We start from the raw sequence: 24,411 nt of genomic DNA on the forward strand, positions 1-24,411 counted from the left end.
AAGGGGGAGGGGTCCGGAAAACAACATATGTCATCAGCGAATTCTTAAATCTTCGTTTTCATATCTTGCACTGTAATTATGGCACCGCATAATTTATGAAATGTATTGTATGCAGTTGCAGTCATTCTTTCATTGATATGCAAATATAAAAAGAAGAGGATGTGGTCAGATTTCCATTGGCATGGACCATGCATGTTGACAACTATCCAGATAAGATATTCAAATATTGTGGATATACATAAGCAATTATAATGATAGGTCATTGTACATTACTCATTAATGCAGTGCATTCTATAAAGATAAATTAGAGTCTAGGAATGCTTGAGGGGGCCCTCATTTCATACAAACTGTATTTTTTAATGTTTAGGTAACCTTTTCTCTATTACTGTTTTGCCTGATAATCACAGACAGACAAATAAAAGTGTACTATCTCTATTTTGTTCAAACTGCAAATTCTAGCTTTTTTGAGTTAGATTAATTTAATTCTCAAATTTGACAGCAATACAACAAAAAACAAAATGACCTGGGATTCAGTAAGCTTAATATATATCTAAGACAGCTGCATAGTTTGATGAAAATCCAAGTTGATTTGAAAAAGTTATTAAACAAATTAAAGTGGACTATCACTACTTTGTTCAAACTGCAAATTCTAGCTTTTTTGAGTGAGATGAATTTAATTCTCAAATTTGACAGCAATACAACAAAAAACAAAATGATCTGGCATTCAGTAACCTTAATATATATCTAAGATAGCTGCATAGTTTGATGAAAATCCAAGTTGGTTCGAAAAAATTATTAAAATAATTAAAGTGTACTATCTCTATTTTGTTCGAAATGCAAATTGTAGCTTTTTTGACTTAGATGAATTTAATTCTGAAATTTGACAGAAATACAACAAAAAAAAAACCAATAACCTGGGATTCAGTAAGCTTAATATATATCTAAGATAGCTGCATAGTTTGATGAAAATCCAAGTTGATTTGAAAAAGTTATTAAAACAATTAAAGTGTACTATCTTTATTTTGTTCAAACTGCAAATTCTAGCTTTTTTTTACCTAGATTAATTTAATTCTTAAATTTGACAGAAATACAACAAAAAACACAATTACCTAGAATTCAGTAAGCTTAATATATATCTGAGATAGCTGCATAGTTTGATGAAAATCCAAGTTGATTTGAAAAAGTTATAAAAAAAATTAAAGTGTACTATCTCTATTATTTTCGAACTGAAAATTGTAGCTTTTTTGACTTAGATTAATTTAATTCTTCAATTTGACAGAAATACAACAAAAAACACAATAACCTGGGATTCAGTCAGCTTAATATATATCTAAGATAGCTGCATAGTTTGATGAAAATCCAAGTTGATTTGAAAAAGTTATTAAAACAGTTAAAGTGTACTATCTCTATTTTGTTCAAACTGCAAATTCTAGCTTTTTTTTACCTAGATTAATTTAATTCTGAAATTTGACAGCAATACAACAAAAAACAAAATAACTTGGATTGAGGAAGTAAGCTTAATATATATCTAAGATAGCTGCATAGTTTGATGAAAATCCAAGTTGATTTGAAAAAGTTATTAAAATAATTAAAGTGTACTACTTTATTTTGGTCAAACTGCAAATTCTAGCTTTTTTTACTTAGATTAATTTAATTCTTAAATTTGACAGCAATACAACAAAAAACAAAATGACCTGGGAATCAGTAAGCATAATATATATCTAAGATAGCTGCATAGTTTGATGAAAATCCAAGTTGATTTGAAAAAATTATTAAAAGAATTAAAGTGTACTATCTCTATTTTGTTCAAACTGCATATTCTAGATTTTTTTTATCTAGATTAATTTAATTCTTAAATTTGACAACAATACAACAAAAACAAAATGACCTGGGATTCAGTAAGCTTGATATATATCTAAGACAGCTGCATATTTTGATGAAAATTCAAGTTGATTTGAAAAATTTATTAAACAAATTAAAGTCGACTATCTCTATTTTGTTCGAACTGCAAATTGTAGCTTTTTTGACCTAGATTAATTTAATTCTTGAATTTGACAGAAATATAACAAAAAACAGAATAACCTGGAATTCAGTAAGCTTAATATAAATGTAAGATAGCTGCATAGTTTGATGAAAATCCAAGTTGATTTGAAAAAGTTATGAAAAGAATTAAAGTGTACTATCTCTATTTTGTTCGAACTGCAAATAGTAGCTTTTTTTACTTAGATTAATTTAATTCTTAAATTTGACAGAAATACAACAAAAAACACAATTACCTGGGATTCAGTCAGCTTAATATATATCTGAGATTACTGCATAGTTTGATGAAAATCCAAGTTGATTTGAAAAAGTTATTATAAAAATTAAAGTGTACTATCTCTATTTTGTTTGAACTACAAATTCTAGCTTTTTTTACCTAGATTAATTTAATTCCTAAATTTGACAGCAATACAACAAAAAACAACATAACCTGGGATTCTGTAAGCTTAATATATATTTCAAGATAGCTGCATAGTTTGATGAAAATCCAAGTTGATTTGAAAAAAATATTAAAAATATTAAAGTGTACTATCTCTATTTTGTTCGAACTGTAAATTCTTGCTTTTTTGACCTAGTTAATTTAATTCTTGAATTTGACAGCAATACAACAAAAAACAAAATGATCTGGCATTCAGTAAGCTTAATATATATCTAAGATAGCTGCATAGTTTGATGAAAATCCAAGTTGATTTGAAAAAGTTATAAAAAAAATTAAAGTGTACTATCTCTATTTTGTTCGATCTTCAAATTGTAGCTTTTTGACTTAGATTAATTTAATTCTTCAATTTGACAGAAATACAACAAAAACACAATAACCTGGGATTCAGTCAGCTTAATATATATCTAAGATAGCTGCATCATTTGATGAAAATCCAAGTTGATTTGAAAAAGTTCTTAAAAAAATTAAAGTGTACTATCTCTATTTTGTTCAAACTGCAAATTCTACCTTTTTTTACCTAGATTAATTTAATTCTCAAATTTGACAGCAATACAACAAAAAACAAAATAACTTGGATTCAGGAAGTCAGCTTAATATATATCCAAGATCGCTGCATAGTTTGATGAAAATCGAAGTTGATTTGAAAAAGTTATTAAAATACTTAAAGTGTACGATCTCTATTTTGTTCAAATTGCAAATTCTAGCTCTTTTTACCTAGATTAATTTAATTCTTAAATTTGACAACAATACAACAAAAAACAAAATGACCTGGGATTCAGTAAGCTTAATATATATCTAAGATAGCTGCATAGTTTGATGAAAATGCAAGTTGATTTGAAAAAAATATTAAAAGAATTAAAGTGTACTATCTCTATTTTGTTCAAACTGCAAATTCTAGCTTTTTTATCTAGATTAATTTAATTCTTAAATTTGACAACAATACAACAAAAAACAAAATGACCTGGGATCCAGTAAGCTTTATATATATCTAAGATAGCTGCATAGTTTGATGAAAATCCAAGTTCATTTGAAAAAGTTATAAAAAATTAAAGTGTACTATCTCTATTTTGTTCGAACTGCATATTGTAGCTTTTTTGACTTAGATTAATTTAATTCTTAGATTTGACAGAAATACAACAAAAAACACAATAACCTGGGATTCAGTCAGCTTAATATATATGTAAGATAGCTGCATAGTTTGATGAAAATCCAAGTTGATTTGAAAAAGTTATTAAAACAATTAAAGTGTACTATCTCTATTTTGTTCAAACTGCAAATTCTACCTTTTTTTACCTAGATTAATTTAATTCTCAAATTTGACAGCAATACAACAAAAAACAAAATAACTTGGATTCAAGAAGTAAGCTTAATATATATCTAAGATAGCTGCATAGTTTGATGAAAATCCAAGTTGATTTGAAAAAGTTATTAAAACAATTAAAGTGTACTATCTCTATTTTGTTCAAACTGCAAATTCTAGCTTTTTTTTATTTAGATTAATTTAATTCTTAAATTTGACAACAATACAACAAAAAACAAAATGACCTGGGATTCAGTAAGCTTTATATATATCTAAGATAGCTGCATAAATTGATGAAAATCCAAGTTCATTTGAAAAAGTTATAAAAAATTAAAGTGTACTATCTCTATTTTGTTCGAACTGCATATTGTAGCTTTTTTGACTTAGATTAATTTAATTCTTAAATTTGAAAGAAATACAACAAAAAACACAATAACCTGGGATTCAGTCAGCTTAATAAATATGTAAGATAGCTGCATAGTTTGATGAAAATCCAAGTTGATTTGAAAAAGTTATTAAAACAATTAAAGTGTACTATCTCTATTTTGTTCAAACTGCAAATTCTACCTTTTTTTACCTAGATTAATTTAATTCTCAAATTTGACAGAAATACAACAAAAAACAACATAACCTGGGATTCAGTAAGCTTAATATATATGTAAGATAGCTGCATAGTTTGATGAAAATCCAAGTTGATTTGAAAAAGTTATTAAAACAATTAAAGTGTACTATCTCTATTTTGTTCAAACTGCAAATTCTAGCTTTTTTTTATTTAGATTAATTTAATTCTTAAATTTGACAACAATACAACAAAAAACAAAATGACCTGGGATTCAGTAGGCTTGATATATATCTAAGACAGCTGCATAGTTTGATGAAAATCCAAGTTGATTTAAAAAAGTTATTAAAACAAATTAAAGTGGACTATCTCTATTTTGTTCGAACTGCAAATTGTAGCTTTTTTGACCTAGATTAATTTAATTCTTGAATTTGACAGAAATACAACAAAAAACAAAATAACCTGGAATTCTCTAAGCTTATAATATATATAAGATAGCTGCATAGTTTGATGAAAATCCAAGTTGATTTGAAAAAGTTATGAAAAGAATTAAAGTGTACTATCTCTATTTTGTTCGAACTGTAAATAGCAGCTTTTTTGACATAGATTAATTTAATTCTTAAATTTGACAGAAATACAACAAAAAACACAATTACCTTGGATTCAGTAAGCTTAATGTTTATCTAAGATTACTGCATAGTTTGATGAAAATCCAAGTTGATTTGAAAAAGTTATTATAAAAATTAAAGTGTACTATCTCTATTTTGTTTGAACTTCAAAATCTAGCTTTTTTACCTCGATTAATTTAATTCTTAAATTTGACAGAAATACAACAAAAAACAACATAATCGGGGATTCAGTAAGCTTAATATATATCTAAGATAGCTGCATAGTTTGATTAAAATCCAAGTTGATTTGAAAAAGTTATTAAAAAAATTAAAGTGTACTATCTCTATTTTGTTCAAACTGCAAATATACCTTTTTTTACCTAGATTAATTTCATTCTTAAATTTGACAGCAATAAAAAACAAAATGACCTGCGATTCAGTAAGCCTAATAAATATCTAGAATAGCTGCATAGTTTGATGAAAATCCAAGTTGATTTGAAAAAGTTATTAAAAGAATTAAAGTGTACTATCTCTATTTTGTTCGAACTGCAAATTGTAGTTTTTTTGACTTAGATTAATTTAATTCTTAAATTTGACAGAAATACAACAAAAAACACAATGACCTGAGATTAAGTAAGCTTAATATATATCTGAGATAGATGCATAGTTTGAAGAAAATCCAAGTTGATTTGAAAAAGTTATTATAAAAATTAAAGTGTACTATCTCTATTTTGTTTGAACTGCAAATTCTAGCTTTTTTTACCTAGATTAATTTAATTCTTAAATTTGACAGAAATACAACAAAAAACAACATAACCTGGGATTCAGTAAGCTTAATATATATGTAAGATAGCTGCATAGTTTGATGAAAATCCAAGTTGATTTGAAAAAGTTATTAAAACAATTAAAGTGTACTATCTCTATTTTGTTCAAACTGCAAATTCTAGCTTTTTTTTATTTAGATTAATTTAATTCTTAAATTTGACAACAATACAACAAAAAACAAAATGACCTGGGATTCAGTAAGCTTTATATATATCTAAGATAGCTGCATAGTTTGATGAAAATCCAAGTTCATTTGAAAAAGTTATAAAAAATTAAAGTGTACTATCTCTATTTTGTTCGAACTGCATATTGTAGCTTTTTTGACTTAGATTAATTTAATTCTTAAATTTGAAAGAAATACAACAAAAAACACAATAACCTGGGATTCAGTCAGCTTAATAAATATGTAAGATAGCTGCATAGTTTGATGAAAATCCAAGTTGATTTGAAAAAGTTATTAAAACAATTAAAGTGTACTATCTCTATTTTGTTCAAACTGCAAATTCTACCTTTTTTTACCTAGATTAATTTAATTCTCAAATTTGACAGCAATACAACAAAAAACAAAATAACTTGGATTCAAGAAGTAAGCTTAATATATATCTAAGATAGCTGCATAGTTTGATGAAAATCCAAGTTGATTTGAAAAAGTTATTAAAACAATTAAAGTGTACTATCTCTATTTTGTTCAAACTGCAAATTCTAGCTTTTTTTTATTTAGATTAATTTAATTCTTAAATTTGACAACAATACAACAAAAAACAAAATGACCTGGGATTCAGTAGGCTTGATATATATCTAAGATAGCTGCATAGTTTGATGAAAATCCAAGTTGATTTAAAAAAGTTATTAAAACAAATTAAAGTGGACTATCTCTATTTTGTTCGAACTGCAAATTGTAGCTTTTTTGACCTAGATTAATTTAATTCTTGAATTTCAAAGAAATACAACAAAAAACAAAATAACCTGGAATTCTCTAAGCTTATAATATATATAAGATAGCTGCATAGTTTGATGAAAATCCAAGTTGATTTGAAAAAGTTATGAAAAGAATTAAAGTGTACTATCTCTATTTTGTTCGAACTGTAAATAGCAGCTTTTTTGACATAGATTAATTTAATTCTTAAATTTGACAGAAATACAACAAAAAACACAATTACCTTGGATTCAGTAAGCTTAATGTTTATCTAAGATTACTGCATAGTTTGATGAAAATCCAAGTTGATTTGAAAAAGTTATTATAAAAATTAAAGTGTACTATCTCTATTTTGTTTGAACTTCAAAATCTAGCTTTTTTACCTCGATTAATTTAATTCTTAAATTTGACAGAAATACAACAAAAAACAACATAATCGGGGATTCAGTAAGCTTAATATATATCTAAGATAGCTGCATAGTTTGATTAAAATCCAAGTTGATTTGAAAAAGTTATTAAAAAAATTAAAGTGTACTATCTCTATTTTGTTCAAACTGCAAATATACCTTTTTTTACCTAGATTAATTTCATTCTTAAATTTGACAGCAATAAAAAACAAAATGACCTGCGATTCAGTAAGCCTAATAAATATCTAGAATAGCTGCATAGTTTGATGAAAATCCAAGTTGATTTGAAAAAGTTATTAAAAGAATTAAAGTGTACTATCTCTATTTTGTTCGAACTGCAAATTGTAGCTTTTTTGACTTAGATTAATTTAATTCTTAAATTTGACAGAAATACAACAAAAAACACAATGACCTGAGATTAAGTAAGCTTAATATATATCTGAGATAGATGCATAGTTTGAAGAAAATCCAAGTTGATTTGAAAAAGTTATTATAAAAATTAAAGTGTACTATCTCTATTTTGTTTGAACTGCAAATTCTAGCTTTTTTTACCTAGATTAATTTAATTCTTAAATTTGACAGAAATACAACAAAAAACAACATAACCTGGGATTCAGTAAGCTTAATATATATGTAAGATAGCTGCATAGTTTGATGAAAATCCAAGTTGATTTGAAAAAGTTATTAAAACAATTAAAGTGTACTATCTCTATTTTGTTCAAACTGCAAATTCTAGCTTTTTTTTATTTAGATTAATTTAATTCTTAAATTTGACAACAATACAACAAAAAACAAAATGACCTGGGATTCAGTAAGCTTTATATATATCTAAGATAGCTGCATAGTTTGATGAAAATCCAAGTTCATTTGAAAAAGTTATAAAAAATTAAAGTGTACTATCTCTATTTTGTTCGAACTGCATATTGTAGCTTTTTTGACTTAGATTAATTTAATTCTTAAATTTGACAGAAATACAACAAAAAACACAATGACCTGAGATTAAGTAAGCTTAATATATATCTGAGATAGATGCATAGTTTGAAGAAAATCCAAGTTGATTTGAAAAAGTTATTATAAAAATTAAAGTGTACTATCTCTATTTTGTTTGAACTGCAAATTCTAGCTTTTTTTACCTAGATTAATTTAATTCTTAAATTTGACAGAAATACAACAAAAAACAACATAACCTGGGATTCAGTAAGCTTAATATATATGTAAGATAGCTGCATAGTTTGATGAAAATCCAAGTTGATTTGAAAAAGTTATTAAAACAATTAAAGTGTACTATCTCTATTTTGTTCAAACTGCAAATTCTAGCTTTTTTTTATTTAGATTAATTTAATTCTTAAATTTGACAACAATACAACAAAAAACAAAATGACCTGGGATTCAGTAAGCTTTATATATATCTAAGATAGCTGCATAGTTTGATGAAAATCCAAGTTCATTTGAAAAAGTTATAAAAAATTAAAGTGTACTATCTCTATTTTGTTCGAACTGCATATTGTAGCTTTTTTGACTTAGATTAATTTAATTCTTAAATTTGAAAGAAATACAACAAAAAACACAATAACCTGGGATTCAGTCAGCTTAATAAATATGTAAGATAGCTGCATAGTTTGATGAAAATCCAAGTTGATTTGAAAAAGTTATTAAAACAATTAAAGTGTACTATCTCTATTTTGTTCAAACTGCAAATTCTACCTTTTTTTTACCTAGATTAATTTAATTCTCAAATTTGACAGCAATACAACAAAAAACAAAATAACTTGGATTCAAGAAGTAAGCTTAATATATATCTAAGATAGCTGCATAGTTTGATGAAAATCCAAGTTGATTTGAAAAAGTTATTAAAACAATTAAAGTGTACTATCTCTATTTTGTTCAAACTGCAAATTCTAGCTTTTTTTTATTTAGATTAATTTAATTCTTAAATTTGACAACAATACAACAAAAAACAAAATGACCTGGGATTCAGTAGGCTTGATATATATCTAAGATAGCTGAATAGTTTGATGAAAATCCAAGTTGATTTAAAAAAGTTATTAAAACAAATTAAAGTGGACTATCTCTATTTTGTTCGAACTGCAAATTGTAGCTTTTTTGACCTAGATTAATTTAATTCTTGAATTTCAAAGAAATACAACAAAAAACAAAATATCCTGGAATTCTCTAAGCTTATAATATATGTAAGATAGCTGCATAGTTTGATGAAAATCCAAGTTGATTTGAAAAAGTTATGAAAAGAATTAAAGTGTACTATCTCTATTTTGTTCGAACTGTAAATAGCAGCTTTTTTGACATAGATTAATTTAATTCTTAAATTTGACAGAAATACAACAAAAAACACAATTACCTTGGATTCAGTAAGCTTAATGTTTATCTAAGGTTACTGCATAGTTTGATGAAAATCCAAGTTGATTTGAAAAAGTTATTATAAAAATTAAAGTGTACTATCTCTATTTTGTTTGAACTTCAAAATCTAGCTTTTTTACCTCGATTAATTTATTTCTTAAATTTGACAGAAATACAACAAAAAACAACATAATCGGGGATTCAGTAAGCTTAATATATATCTAAGATAGCTGCATAGTTTGATTAAAATCCAAGTTGATTTGAAAAAGTTATTAAAAAAATTAAAGTGTACTATCTCTATTTTGTTCAAACTGCAAATATAGCTTTTTTTACCTAGATTAATTTCATTCTTAAATTTGACAGCAATAAAAAACAAAATGACCTGGGATTCAGTAAGCCTAACAAATATCTAGAATAGCTGCATAGTTTGATGAAAATCCAAGTTGATTTGAAAAAGTTATTAAAAGAATTAAAGTGTACTATCTCTATTTTGTTCGAACTGCAAATTGTAGCTTTTTTGACTTAGATTAATTTAATTCTTAAATTTGACAGAAATACAACAAAAAACACAATGACCTGAGATTAAGTAAGCTTAATATATATCTAAGATAGATGCATAGTTTGAAGAAAATCCAAGTTGATTTGAAAAAGTTATTATAAAAATTAAAGTGTACTATCTCTATTTTGTTTGAACTGCAAATTCTAGCTTTTTTTACCTAGATTAATTTAATTCTTAAATTTGACAGAAATACAACAAAAAACAACATAACCTGGGATTCAGTAAGCTTAATATATATCTAAGATAGCTGCATAGTTTGATGAAAATCCAAGTTGATTTGAAAAAGTTATTAAAAGAATTAAAGTGTACTATCTCTATTTTGTTCGAATTGCAAATTGTAGCTTTTTTGACTTAGATTAATTTAATTCTTAAATTTGACAGAAATACAACAAAAAACACAATAACCTGGGATTCAGTAAGCTTAATATATATCTAAGATAGCTGCATAGTTTGATGAAAATCCAAGTTGATTTGAAAAAGATATTAAAAATATTAAAGTGTACTATCTCTATTTTGTTCGAACTGCAAATTCTTGCTTTTTTGACCTAGTTAATTTAATTCTTGAATTTGACAGCAATACAACAAAAAACAAAATGATCTGGCATTCAGTAAGCGTAATATGTATCTAAGATAACTGCATGGTTTGATGAAAATCCAAGTTGATTTGAAAAAAGTTATTAAAAAAATCAAAGTGTACTATCTCTATTTTGTCCGAATTGCAAATCCTAGCTTTGTTTTTTACCAAGAATACTTTAATTCTTAAATTTGACAGCAATACAACAAAAAACTGAATGACATGGGATTCAGTAAGCTTTATATATATCTAAGATAGCTGCATAATTTGATAAAATCCAAGTTGATTTGAAAAAGTTAAAAAAAAAATTAAAGATGCCTATCTGAATTTATATAATAATTTTTATTTTTACCTATTGTAAAATTAAATTCTTTCATTTCACAGCAATAAATCAAACTGCCTAATAAGCTTTAATTTTATAAGATCAATATTTAATTAAGTTAGATGGGCTGATTAACACCAGTCAAAACTAAATTTGAAGGTCAAGAATAGTCGAGACAGGTTGAGACTGGGTCGAGACTAGTCGAAACAGATCGAGACTAGTCAAGACAGGTCAAGACTGGTCGAGCCTTGGTCAAGACCATTTCAGACTACACAAAGATCATCACGTACTGAATCAGACTAATTAAGTAAAGTCGAGACCCAGTCGAGTACAGTTAAGTACAGTCGAGACAATTCGAGTAAAATGTGTGCTCGATTTTACTGGTCGATCACAAAAACTGGTCAATTCAGACTCTGAGCGGTTTGTAGTGTATACTACTTCAAAATTTAAAACAAAAAATGAATGGCAAAAGAAAATGTGTCAAAAAGACAACAACCCGACCAAAGAAATATACATATATATCTTCGATACTATAATTTCAGTAAATGAGTTTTTATTTCAAATGGAAAAAGTGCAAAATGAATTTAAGGGAATTTATCCCATACCTTTTCCACTAAACAAGAAAGCAAATCAATAATAAATACGCTTTGTTGTTATTATTACAAACGCCTATTAAATTCAGCTCTCCTCCCACTTTTCTGTTTCGTTTTATATTATGTTATCTTCGAGATTGATTACGGCTTTTAACATAGCATATATACAAGAAAAACATAGAACACGCGTCTTAAAAAGGAGGATATGCTTAACTTTTTAAATCAAAAATAAAAGAATGGCAATGGGGAATGTGTCGAAGAACCAACAAACCGATCAAGGAGCCGAATTATACACATATCTTACTCTAACTTAAATTAAAAAAGTGTGATATAAATTTAGGGGAATTTATCCCATACTTTTTCCACAAAAAAGGAAAAAAATCAATAAGATATATATGTGTTTTTCTTAACTATAAGAAACGTCTATTGAGGAAGCTCGCTTGTCTGTTTTTTTTTAATTTTGGTCAGCTTTTCAGAATCCTCTGGTTTTGTTCAGTTTAATGCCGTAACAAATTTTGCCAGGAGACCCCCAATTTTCTTTTGATAATTCTTTTACCATGTACACATGTGTAATGATAAATTTTAGTTATTTTTAATAATTTTTGAGAACTTAAACTTGTCAACGAGCACGGTTACCTATATATTTGTTTTGCTCTTTTGATTTCTTTATTGATCCCCTATCAGTAATGTTAGTTCTTTAAAAAAAACTAATTATTTTGAAACTGAGAAGCCACCCCCCTTAAATTCTACACTCTGCACACGTTTCTGTTTCGTTTAATATTCATTTATCTTTGATGTTTACGAAATATTTCTTTCATGCCATGCTCTATACTCATTTTAATATGGTTAGGCATTATATTTGTTAATATCTTAATTAAATTAGATGTTTACAAATATAATGCCTACCCATGTTTAAATGAGCGTAGAGCATGGCATGATAAAATTATTTCGATTCCAATAGGAATAATTCGAACTTTTGTACTTCAAAGCGGACCTATAGTAGACGCTCGAAATGTCGCCATTTTGATTTGATGAAATTGTGATAGAAAAATCAACAGTTTATCAATAAAAATAGAACAGAAACATTTAAACTTTCTTTTAGAATGTTTTATTTAATTTCCTAATGAGCAACACCAACAAAAATGTCCATTTTGATCTCTGGCGTTGTTCAAAATTCATCCGACGTTATAATTTCAATTGTGACGTCAATAACGTGAAGCCTATGTTCTATTCAAGTTCGAACATGGCTTTGTACCCAAAGCTAAAGAAGAATGTCATATTAGAATTGATGTTTTGCCATAGCATGTATACAAAGAAACATTAGACATTACTTTAACATGTAGAAAAGGGTAATGGTATTCTAAATACTATAATTAGTATCTCAAAATGACACAAGAGGGTGATCATTTTAGGAAAACATCCTATGCCCTACTGTTAAAACTCGTGATGACAACTGACAAACGAACTAGTACTTAATATTTTTCTATGTCGCACTTACATACTAGTTCTGTACTTCAATATAATTATTTGCATATTCATAATATACCCAAATCTCCAATGAATCATATTTCTTTTCTATAACATTGTATTAATGATAATAAAAAGTCAAAGTCAAATCAAGTTAAGCTCAGTTAGAATCTTCACAAAGCGATCAGCCACGAATACGAGACACCTCATGAAAATCAGAATATGTTCATGTTATGCTAAATTTTTAAGTAACTTCATACGAATATTACAATCTGTTTTAGTTATGATTTGTTTGATATGTATCTATCTATACTTATAGAAATGAATATTGGTTTTCCCCAATCAAATTCAAAAATACAATTATTTGTATTTTTTTTTTAAATTGTATTAGTTGCTTTCTTATTAGAATTACGTGTAAGAAACAGCTGAACTGTTCTCTTGATTCTACATCATCATTACAAATCACTTAGAAATTTTCCGTTTCACTTTGTCTTTTTGTTTTCGCTTTTTAATGCGAATTGCTACGTTTATTTTGACACTTCCAATATTTGAGCTTTCATTAGGAGGGATTAAGAAACTATTTACGAAACTTGTACACTTTGGAAGAATGTAGCGTAACACTGATGTGAGCACGAAATAGATTTGAGAAAAACGAGAAAAACTGTCACTGCTACAAATCAACATTAAATTTAGACAATGCAGACCTTTGATGAAGAGAGCAATGAAACTAAATGACGAATCTCGCGATCGGTAGTCCTGTCCCGTAGTTATATATGTTATATCTTTGTATCTTACGAATGCAAATGTATAATTACTGTCTTCCATTTTTTAACATGGACTACATTGTCTACTACAGATGGTTGAAGTAAGCAAATTGAACAAACAATTTAACAAGAAATGTGGAAGTTTCATCGTATCTGTGGTAAAAACATTTCCCTTGAAAACAATTGTACCAATGCAAAGCGAGTACATCCAACCAAAACAACTTGTGATGGTATTTGTTTTACCAACACACCATAAGTGAATGGCAAAGTTTATGAAATACAAGTAGACGAGCTAGTTACCGAATGGAGTTGTTCACTTATGGGAGGTACTTTTTGTTATCATACATTACAAACTAGTAATAATGTTATTGAAATGACCGAACCAAACTATCAGGTAAAAGGTAGGTAGAATCGCTATTAAAAAGATTATAGCTTTTGTCTCAGAAAACCATGTATCAGATTCAATAGAAAATAATTTTACCTTTTACATATGTTACAGCTTCTGATATTATGTGTTAGTGTAAGAAAATCAAAAATTTGTAAGTTAAGACTGTGGCAATGTTGAGTGGTAAATTTTTGGCACTTTCCACCTCTTTTTAATTTCATTACAATTCTGCATTTCTTCCCCCTTTCACAATGTTTTATATCAATTTAATATCATCAATTCCTTATTATTATCTCCATTTTTGTAGCTTTTGTGAGAATTTCAGTCTTTACTAAAAATGGAACACTGCAGAAATGTTTATATCAGACTAGCATTATAAAGTAATCTGATCAGTTAACAATGTGAAATGATGATTGTTTAACCTGAACATGCTAAATCAGTTGTTAACTTGTTAATTGCAAAATACGTCAAAAATTCATAATGGTCAGTGTCAATAACTTTTCTTGTTCATCTTATATTTAACAAGGTATATTTTTAAAACAGCAGAAAATTAATTAACATTTCTAGTAAAGTGTATGAGGTTTTACTGCATTGACAGTTAATACGGTGTCATAAACCGATATATTATAAAAAAATATCAGCTTTTTTCAACATGTAAACAAGGATTTTGAATTTTAAAATATTCACGTCTCGGGGATTCACTAAAAGTATAAACTTTTTAAAGCTTGTATTTAAGACAGAAAACACGAAAAAAAGTTTCAGAAAACGGAAAATGCTCAAATACAGTTATGTGTTTTGCATGCCAGAGATACTATATGGGCTACTTTTTTTAACCTTACTTTATCAATGCAACCCTCCCATCGTTACGATGATTATCACCCGATTATTAACTCAGAGTAGAAAGTTGAAAACATGGTTTTAAAGAAACCCATATGTGGTAGCATTTCTGTTATGTTTTCTATACAGTTGTCTTTAAAATCGTGTGCTAAAATGGATCAATTATGTACATTTGACTAATATTAGAGCTATTTTTAATAAATCAAAAAGACCGATTAAACACTTTAACATTTGTTCACATTATGACAAAACGCTTTAACAAATTTTGAATGTAATACAGTCGAAATGTTTTTTTTCTTTTACATAAGAAGAGATTCCGATAATAATATAAAAAAATGGTATAAGAAAATTGAATAAAATAAGAAAAAAAATATACAAAATTAAAAATCAATTGTTCAGAGAACAATTGAAAGTCTTTCCACATTAAAGAAATTTTGATAAGCAGATAGTTTGTTCATTGTAATGCAATAAATAATGGTTTAATTTTATTTTTGTGTGATGTAAGGGAGATAATATGCTACTTCCGGTGAAATGAATGTCACTTCAGGTCTCATATGATAGCTTCTTTCACACTGATTCCAAAAATATATAGTTTCTATATACTTTTGTATGTATAATGGGAGATAATTAGCCCCTTCCGGTTTGTTGGATGTCATTTTTAGTCTTCAGTTATCAGTTTATGTATCTATATGACAAAATATATGGATTCTGAGTACTTTTATATGAAAAAAAGTCGCAAAAATAGCTACTTCCGGTTTTCTCAAGGTCACTTCCGGTTGTCATTTTTAAGGTCATTTGTCACCTTAAGTTTTGTACAAAGGCCTTTATAATGAACTTAGTTGAAGTTATAATCAAATAACCTCATATCAAGACATTTCAGGGGCACCAACTCCTATAAGATGCCATTTAATTGTATCAGACATAACGTAGCATATCTTCATTACAATAAAGCAGACATTTTGTACTTCAAAGTGTCAGAGAAAATGCAAAAAACAAGCAAAAGTCACAATTGAGAACTTGACCTTGACCTTTGACCTTGACCTCATTTTCTAAGTTAGGACCCATGGGACTCAAATAAAAACATTCCAGGGTTATATGATTAACGGTTTCTGAGTTAAAAAAAAACATACCGATAAATTTATTCCATAAAGGTAGATAACTCCTATAAAATTTTATCGAATCGCTTTGATCCAAATTAGCCAAAAATTCCTGAGGATGTACATGATGTAACGAACAATTTGTAAAAGGAATTTTGTCGCTATCTTTTTTAGTTACGAAGGAGATGCACACAGACGATAAACAGTGAATAGTGAGATAACTCTTACAAAGAAAATGATTCGCCTTAGCAGGGTGAAATTTAAAAGCGCATAAATTATACGATATGAGAAATATCTAAGCGACATCTTGCGAAACAAACATTTATCGCAAGAACAAAGTTTGGCGGAAAAAAAACAATAATAATAATAATAATAATAATAATAATAATCAGAAGAAAAACAATAAGTCTTTCCACAGAAAAGTGGAAAGACTTAATTATAAAAATCGAAAAACACAAACTCCACCGAAAAACGAAGATAAACCAACATGCTGTAAGCATGGTAAGGGTATGCAGTTTCTAGGATACGTATCATTTGTCTGCATGCTAATGTCAAGTACAACACACATGTACATGTACACAACAGTTACACTATGTTACCGTCATCCGTGTGGTATATGGGACGCTTGCTAGGAATATAACTGTGAAAATGTGATCTGCTTTACGATACCTGTATTACATGATAATCAATCAATGGTGTTTACGTTCGTAAAACTACTGCAACATAACCGTTTCTAATGTTTGCTACAACTAATGTCATACAGTTAGTATTTTAAAAGCAAGTTATTGGTTTGATAAAACTGAAGTTCTGATATATTGTTTTATAATTGAAATAATGAACTATGTCATCAGCAAAGCCCATTTGAAGAGTAGCTTTAATTTCGATGCATCTCGCTAAAGTTCTGTATAAATATTGATCATTAAAACCATTACATTTTATCAAGGTTATAATTATATTTATTATACCTAACATATATAACAAACAATCATTTTTGGTAACACGCAATCACGTGACATGGAATAATTCGGTTAATTTTTTATTCAATTGCATGGAAGGAAGATTATCCCTTAAAATTAACACCAGCGGATAACGTTTTTAGTTTTTGATTTTTAAACAAATTCTTAAATGTTTTTTCTATAATTGATAATACCCTGCCACTGTTAGTTTGCTTTAATTAAACAATTGTGGTCCTATATAAGCGATGAATATCCAAAATTGTCAACCCTTGAAAGTTGCGTCCTTATTGAAATTATTTTGTCGTGTTGATAGTTTTGGATATTCACATTTTCCATGTTTTCTACGGGCCATAATTAAATAATATTATATTATCGTGACATAAGCTAATTGTTCTGAAATGTTTAATAATAAGTGTTTATATAATCTACACTACGCCATCATATCTTCGTTGTGGTAGCTATTATCATTGAACACAGAATAATTCATTTCAAATCGAACATTATGGTCAACTTTGTACTTATGACTGCTCAGAAAAATAAATCATTGCACTATTAAAAGAAGGTTATTGCAGAAACATTTATTGAAACACCAACCTCCATGTAATGTAGTCTCTCTGTTTAATTTTTTTTTAAACACACTCACATTTATTTTTCTTCACAAAACATGTTCTTTAATTTCGGAGGGGGTAACACTTTGACCTAAAAGGTGTCTCATTCACAGGAAATACCAACCATATCATTTGACAAATCAAGAGTTACTAGAAAACTTGAAAAGCTACATAGATGGGAACACGAAACAATTAACAGCAACCATCGTAACTATACTTAGCGTGTATTAATTACTTAAGATTTGAATTTGAGTTCTATTCACGCTCTCGAGAGAACACAATTCCAATAGAAGTATTTTGATAATTTGAAGGTATTCGAAATAGTAGGACATATCACATGTCATGCATGTGGTATAAGTTGGCTAATACTTCAAGCGTTTCTACTGTATCATACAGTTACACTAATATTCCTTTATCGATAGTATTTAACTTTAATCAAGCATTGTTGGACCTGGATTTAGAAGAATACTTAAAAAAAAACTCTGACATGTGAATATTTTTATCATACTGCACGTAGATTCGTTATAAATCGTAGGCTACCATTTTTCGTGGATTTCTTTGGTATAGGTCAACCACGAAATTAGATTCAACGAGTGACACATTTTCTACAAGCGTGTATGCAAACTTAGGCAAAACCACGAAATCCAATATTCACAAACATGTTAGTTTTCCTTAATCCAAGAAAACCAGCACACACAAAAATAACCGAATCCACATTAGTTGACATTAGCAGTCCATACCTGATATTTGACGTAAGCGTCTCAAGACATCTCAATACCGGAATATGACAACCAGAGACGATTTTACTTTCAAATTATTACTTCCCCACAACTTAGTGGCATTATACACGATTCACTTGCATATGGGATGTACATTTTAAAGCTAATTCGATATTCGAGCACTAACAGCTACTATTCATACTTTATAAAACATCACCGGTGTCTGAATAACGAATGTGGAACAGAGTTATGTCAAGGAACGTCTCCTCCTTAAAAAAAAAACAGTTATCGGAAGATACCACTATCTTGATGATAAATAGTCACACCTGATAAATGTTGGTTTTCAAGAATAGAGTCTGAGTACGGACTTTTCATCTCAAAAAGGTGTTACAGTGTTCCATTATGTGTCTTTGTAAATTATTAACCCTTACGTTTCAGACCAGTTATATCCAACTGGCATGGTTTGGTACTTATACTTTGTCGTTGCATTAGTGTGTTATTGTCATTTGTGTATTCCTATGTTATGGTCATTTGTGTATTATTGTGTTATGGTCATTTGTGTATTTTTGTCTTTCATTTTTCATATTTGTTTGTGTTATAGGGATTAGGAATAAAGCAAAGTGGTGACTGCTGTATCCGTTTTTTTTTTAAATTTTGTACCTATTATGTCTGTTTATATTGTTCACACATTATTGTCAATGCAATGGAAATATATAAACTCATCATAAATACCAGGACTAACATTTTACACTGACGCCAGACGCCCGTCTCGTCTACAATAGACTCATCAGTGACCCTCATATCAAACAATGTTTAAAAAGGGCAAATAAAAAACGAAGTTTAAGAGCATTGAAGAACATAATTCCTAAAAGTTTTGCCAAATATTGCTAAGATAATCTATTATTTGTTTTAGGTAGAAAAACCTTAGTACTTAAAAAATTCAAAGTTTTGTTAACAATTCATTTATTATTATGAACATATCAATGAAAACTCAAGTCAACACAGACGGGCTAACTACTTGGCTGTTAATACCCTCGGGAAAATAAATCTCCACCAGTAGTGACATCGACCCAGTGGTTGTAAATAAACTCATCATAGATACCAGGACTTGAATTTTTACACTTACGCAAGACGCGCGTTTCGTCTACAATAGAGTCATTAGTGACGCTCCAATCAAAAATTGTTTAAAAAGACCAAATAAAGTAAGATTCTAGTACATCTGTCATACAAGTGAGCCTGGTTTAGCTAGCTATCAAACCTGGTTTAATTCATATCATGAAATGCATCTATCAAAACAGGAATATAACAGTTGGTTCCCATTCGTCTGATGTGTTTGGTTTTTTTATTTTGCCAATTGATAAGGGACTGATTTTTCCTTTAAATTCAGTACTTTTGTATTTTACTTTTAAATATTGCATAAAGGCGACTGGTCTACACAAGATTTTACATTATCCAAGATAATAGGTGTACTCTTGTGTTATTTTGAATGATGAAGTGTTGCAACGGCTTTCATGCATAACCTGATACCTTATTCTATAATTAAATAGACAGAGTGACTCAATACTAAAATTTATGATAAAAGAGATGATTTTTCTTTTCCTATCGATTATTTAAGAAATAATGTATGGGGGCTAAAATATATCGTGATTTTACCAAGGGTTAGCCCTTAATGACAAATATTTTACCCTGAGCGATAGCGAGGGGTAAAATATCGGCATGATGGGACAACCCGTGGTAAAATCACGATATATTCAAGCCAACACGAATTATTTCGATTCAAATAGGACAAATACGGCATTTCTTTTGGGTCGAAGCGCTCTAGGTGGAGGACAATATTTGCCGTTCCCATAAATGAACGCACTATTAAATTGGGGTTAAAGAACGGAACTGGCCTTTGTTAGTCTTGTATGATTTTTTTATCTTAGTTTCTAGTATATATTTCGGAGTTGAGTATGACGCTTAGTTTGTTGCTTTATATGTGGTGTTTAACCTTGATCAACTGATTTTTAAAGTTCTTTCTTATGTTGTGCTGTTTAACCCCTGTTCCGGATACCGCTAAAATGTTTAACCCCGTCACATATTATATGTATATACCTGCCCAAAGTCAGGAGCCTGTACGTCAGTGGTGCTCGTGTGTGTATGTGTTACATATGTGTTTTTCGTTCATTTTTTTGTACATATATTAAGTCGTAAGTTTTCTCGTTTGAATCGAGGCCTCTTATAGCTGACTATGTGGTATAGGCCTTGCTTATTTTTGAATGCCTTACGTTGACCTATACTTGCTTATTTCTGTGTTTTTTTTTTGCTCTCTTGTGGAGAGTTATCTCAATGGCAATCAAACCAAATCTTCTTTTAATATTGTATATACTGCTGTTTTTTTAGTTAGTGTGTCTTCATTTTGCCATGATATAGTCAGTTGTAGACTTATAAGTACGGCAGCTTTGTAAAAAAATGTGCACATCCTGTTACAAGCATGACATTTGGTATAGACCTTTTCAACTATTACTCTTTTATTTCAGATAGGGAGGCATTTGAAAATATGTCTCACTTCCGGTAAAATCCAAAATGGCGGACATCATACTTAAATCAGCACAATATCAGAGGCTAGCGTATGAAAAGGTGTTTTCATCATGCTGCTATAATACTATTTGGTACAAACCTTTGTTATGTACTACTTTTGGATATATTATATAGATTACATGTCTTTCAAAACCCTACTTCTGGTAAAATCCAACATGCGGACATTATACTAAAACAAACTATTTTTTTAGGGAGGTTGATTTACATGTGTGTTAACGTACTGCTACTATCATTAAATTGTGAAGGAAACTTTCTTTGATGCTTCTAAGGGATACAATGTATACGACATATGTCTTAACAACACTTACTTCCGGTAATATTCAAAATGGTGTTGTTTCTTACATCAATAATGTACAAACTCCTGATAAGGTGACGAGGCCTCAAAAAGAGTTGTCCAAAAGAGTTTCAATGGATCATATTTTTCCCTTCGCCATTCATAAGGGTCTGGAGTAGTAATCATAGGAACCGATTCCAAGCTTGTTACTCATCCACACCCGCTATTGTATATTACACGTTTTACATGCTGAAAAAACTAGACCGAGTCGTTCAAAATGCTTCATAAGCGTCTGGGCTAGTTAGCATAGGAAATATATCCGAGCTTGTTACTCATCCACACCTGCCATGGTATATTGCACATTTTACATGCTGAAAAACACTAGACCAAGTCGTTCAAATAGTATCAATAAGTCTTTCCTTTTCCAAAAACATGTGTTCTTGCTTCGTAAACCCCATCTGATAAGTTTGTTCGATCTTAGTACAAAACCATGTATCGTTTTATAAATGACATTATCAAACCATATTTGGTGATGTTGGCTGATCAATCATCATTCTTAATCATAAAGTTACATCTTCAAACGCCATCCAGGTCAACAACAAAGTTCCCTTTGAAGAAAATATGTATTTGAAAGGTTATATGATTATATTTCGATAAAAAAAATATCTAAAGCTTTTCCTACTTCCAAATGCAAGCTGGGCGTCTGCCCTTATGTCACGGAGTAACGAGACAGCAATGACAGCAACATCAGTATCGACTGTTCGAATCATGACTCAGTTAAGTCTGTGTATCACTACTTCAGACACATGTAACTTTTTTTGTATTCTAATACATGTATAAGCCTTCATGCTAACATGGGGCTAAACTTGAAACACCATCATGTGGTGGATAACACAGAGAGCATCATTTGCATTTGTTGCTACAACTTCCTTTTCCTCAAAATCTATTGAGCACGCTCCTGTGAATGAAAACTAAGTAAGTCTTTTTTTGATTTCGTCATCTCTCAGAAAACTTGGCCAATTTTGAGAATTTTTTTTTTTTACCCTGGATTTGTCTATGTATTCCCTTTTCCCTAAATATAGCTCTTGTTACTTATAGCAGCCGTTAAACTACCAGTTTTGTCTATGTACGCATATGAGACTACATCGACTGTTGTTACAGTTTTAAGGTGTTTCATAACGAGTATGCTGATAGGGTATAATGTCCTACCTTAAAAAAACCGTGAAACTGATCTAAGAGTGGATGAAGGCTTGGATGCATATGGTAGTTGTAGCAACACATGTTCAGGATATTCTATCTTAACCACCACGTTATATATTTCAAGTTAAGCAACAAGTTCTTATTAAGAGGCAGACACTAGAATTATAGTGCATGTGTCTGATGCAGTGAAACACGAACGTTAACGAGTCATGATTCGAACAGTCATTACTGATGATGCTGTCATTACTGTTCCGCTATTCCGTGAGATAAGGGTAGACGAACTATAGATTGTGTTTAGGAGGGGGAAAAGCTTTGGATAAATACAGATCAATGACCTTTCAAATGCACTAGAGATGAGTGATCACACACACACATATTTTGATCCATGTATTTACCAATTGTGATACAGTTCTCTGTTTGGTTAAAAAAGAGGAAAACAAGACCTCGTGGGAGACATTGATGGCATTTGAAGATGTGACTTTAACATAAAGAATGACAATTGATCTGCCTAAATCACCACTGCTGACTGTAAATGATAATTTTTTTTTCAAATGTCTCATCATCTAAAATAAAAGACTAATAGTTGAGGAAGGTCTATGCCAAATTTCATGCTTGTAGCAGGATGTGCACAATGCGTTTGAAATAGATTTGTAGCCGCCAGACTGTATAAGCTTTATTATTCGGTTGGTTTTCATTTAAGTAGTCTACTTTAACTTTCTTAGTCACATTACAGCTCGTTTAGCAGTACCATGAAATACATTGATGATGAGTTTATAGATTCTTTACCATCATTTGAATGAACAGTTTTAGTTAAAATAACAAGTGAATTAAATAAACGAATATTACAAACAACTGACATTAAGTGATGTCAAGAACCGTTATCAGGCAAACTGAAAAAGTGTGTGCAATACAACGTCACAGATTCCTATCAATTGTTGAAACTAGCCATGTAGTTTCTGATTTTGAATTCATATAACGTTTTTAAAAATAATTCAATAAAACACATATTACACCAAAACAAACGCAATTTTAAAATAAGATAATTAAATTAATTTCCTAATGAATTTTCATGGGTACCAATAATTCAAAACAGATCAGTCCACATACCTTAGAACTATGTCAATCTTATAGTAATCTACAAATGCAAACTGCATTGAATATTACAAATGTTAGATCAGTTTTATGATCTATTGGCAGGTGTGACGACAACTATACCATCTGATCTAACGGACATTTACATGGGATTGAAGTCGAAAGAAAGCTGGATGTTATATTGTAAGTTCATGTTTTAAGGAAGGAATGAGTCTTTTCTACACGTTTCTCTGATTTCAAATTACTTTTACCAATATTGCCTTTGAATAGTCTATTGATACAAAACATGTAGATATGTTTCAATCACTTTTTGTTTCAAAAACTTACCGCTTGAAACAAAACCTGAAATATATAAAAGTCAAGGCAAAACACAAGCATACTTTTAAGTAAATATTCACCAGATTTCATAGACTTCAAGAAATGATACTCCATGTAATGACAGCGTTTCAATGTATATGTGGTGCATCAATACAAGGTAATATTTAGTGAAGCGAGGAAAAAAATCAAGTTTTCAAATTACCGTTATTGAGATCTATCAAATCAAACTAAATATGAAACACCTTTTATACAAATATTGGGTATCGCCAGTGCAAAACGTTGTTGATGAAGGTAAAGTTAAGTTGCTTTTAAATTTTCGTTATTTGGGTTTTCAAACAAGCTCAAATGCTCGCCAGCGTTTAAATATTATAAGAACATCGAATGTAGACATTTGAATATGAATAAAATAATTGGTGATTTTGAAATTTAAAGCAACTGATTGTCAGCCTTTTGTTGTTTTTTTTTTTGGACTAAAATGAAACAAATCAGGTTTTTAACCTGTTGCTCACATCTTATACGAAGTGGTGTTCTCTTTGACAAACATGTAGATACCAACTTGTCTCGTCATAGCTTCAATGTAAAAAGTAAATAAACCAACATAAAAAGCTTAAACGACA

The sequence above is a fragment of the Mytilus galloprovincialis genome, chromosome 12 (genome assembly GCF_965363235.1).
Source record: "Mytilus galloprovincialis chromosome 12, xbMytGall1.hap1.1, whole genome shotgun sequence".
Classification (NCBI taxonomy): domain Eukaryota; kingdom Metazoa; phylum Mollusca; class Bivalvia; order Mytilida; family Mytilidae; genus Mytilus; species Mytilus galloprovincialis.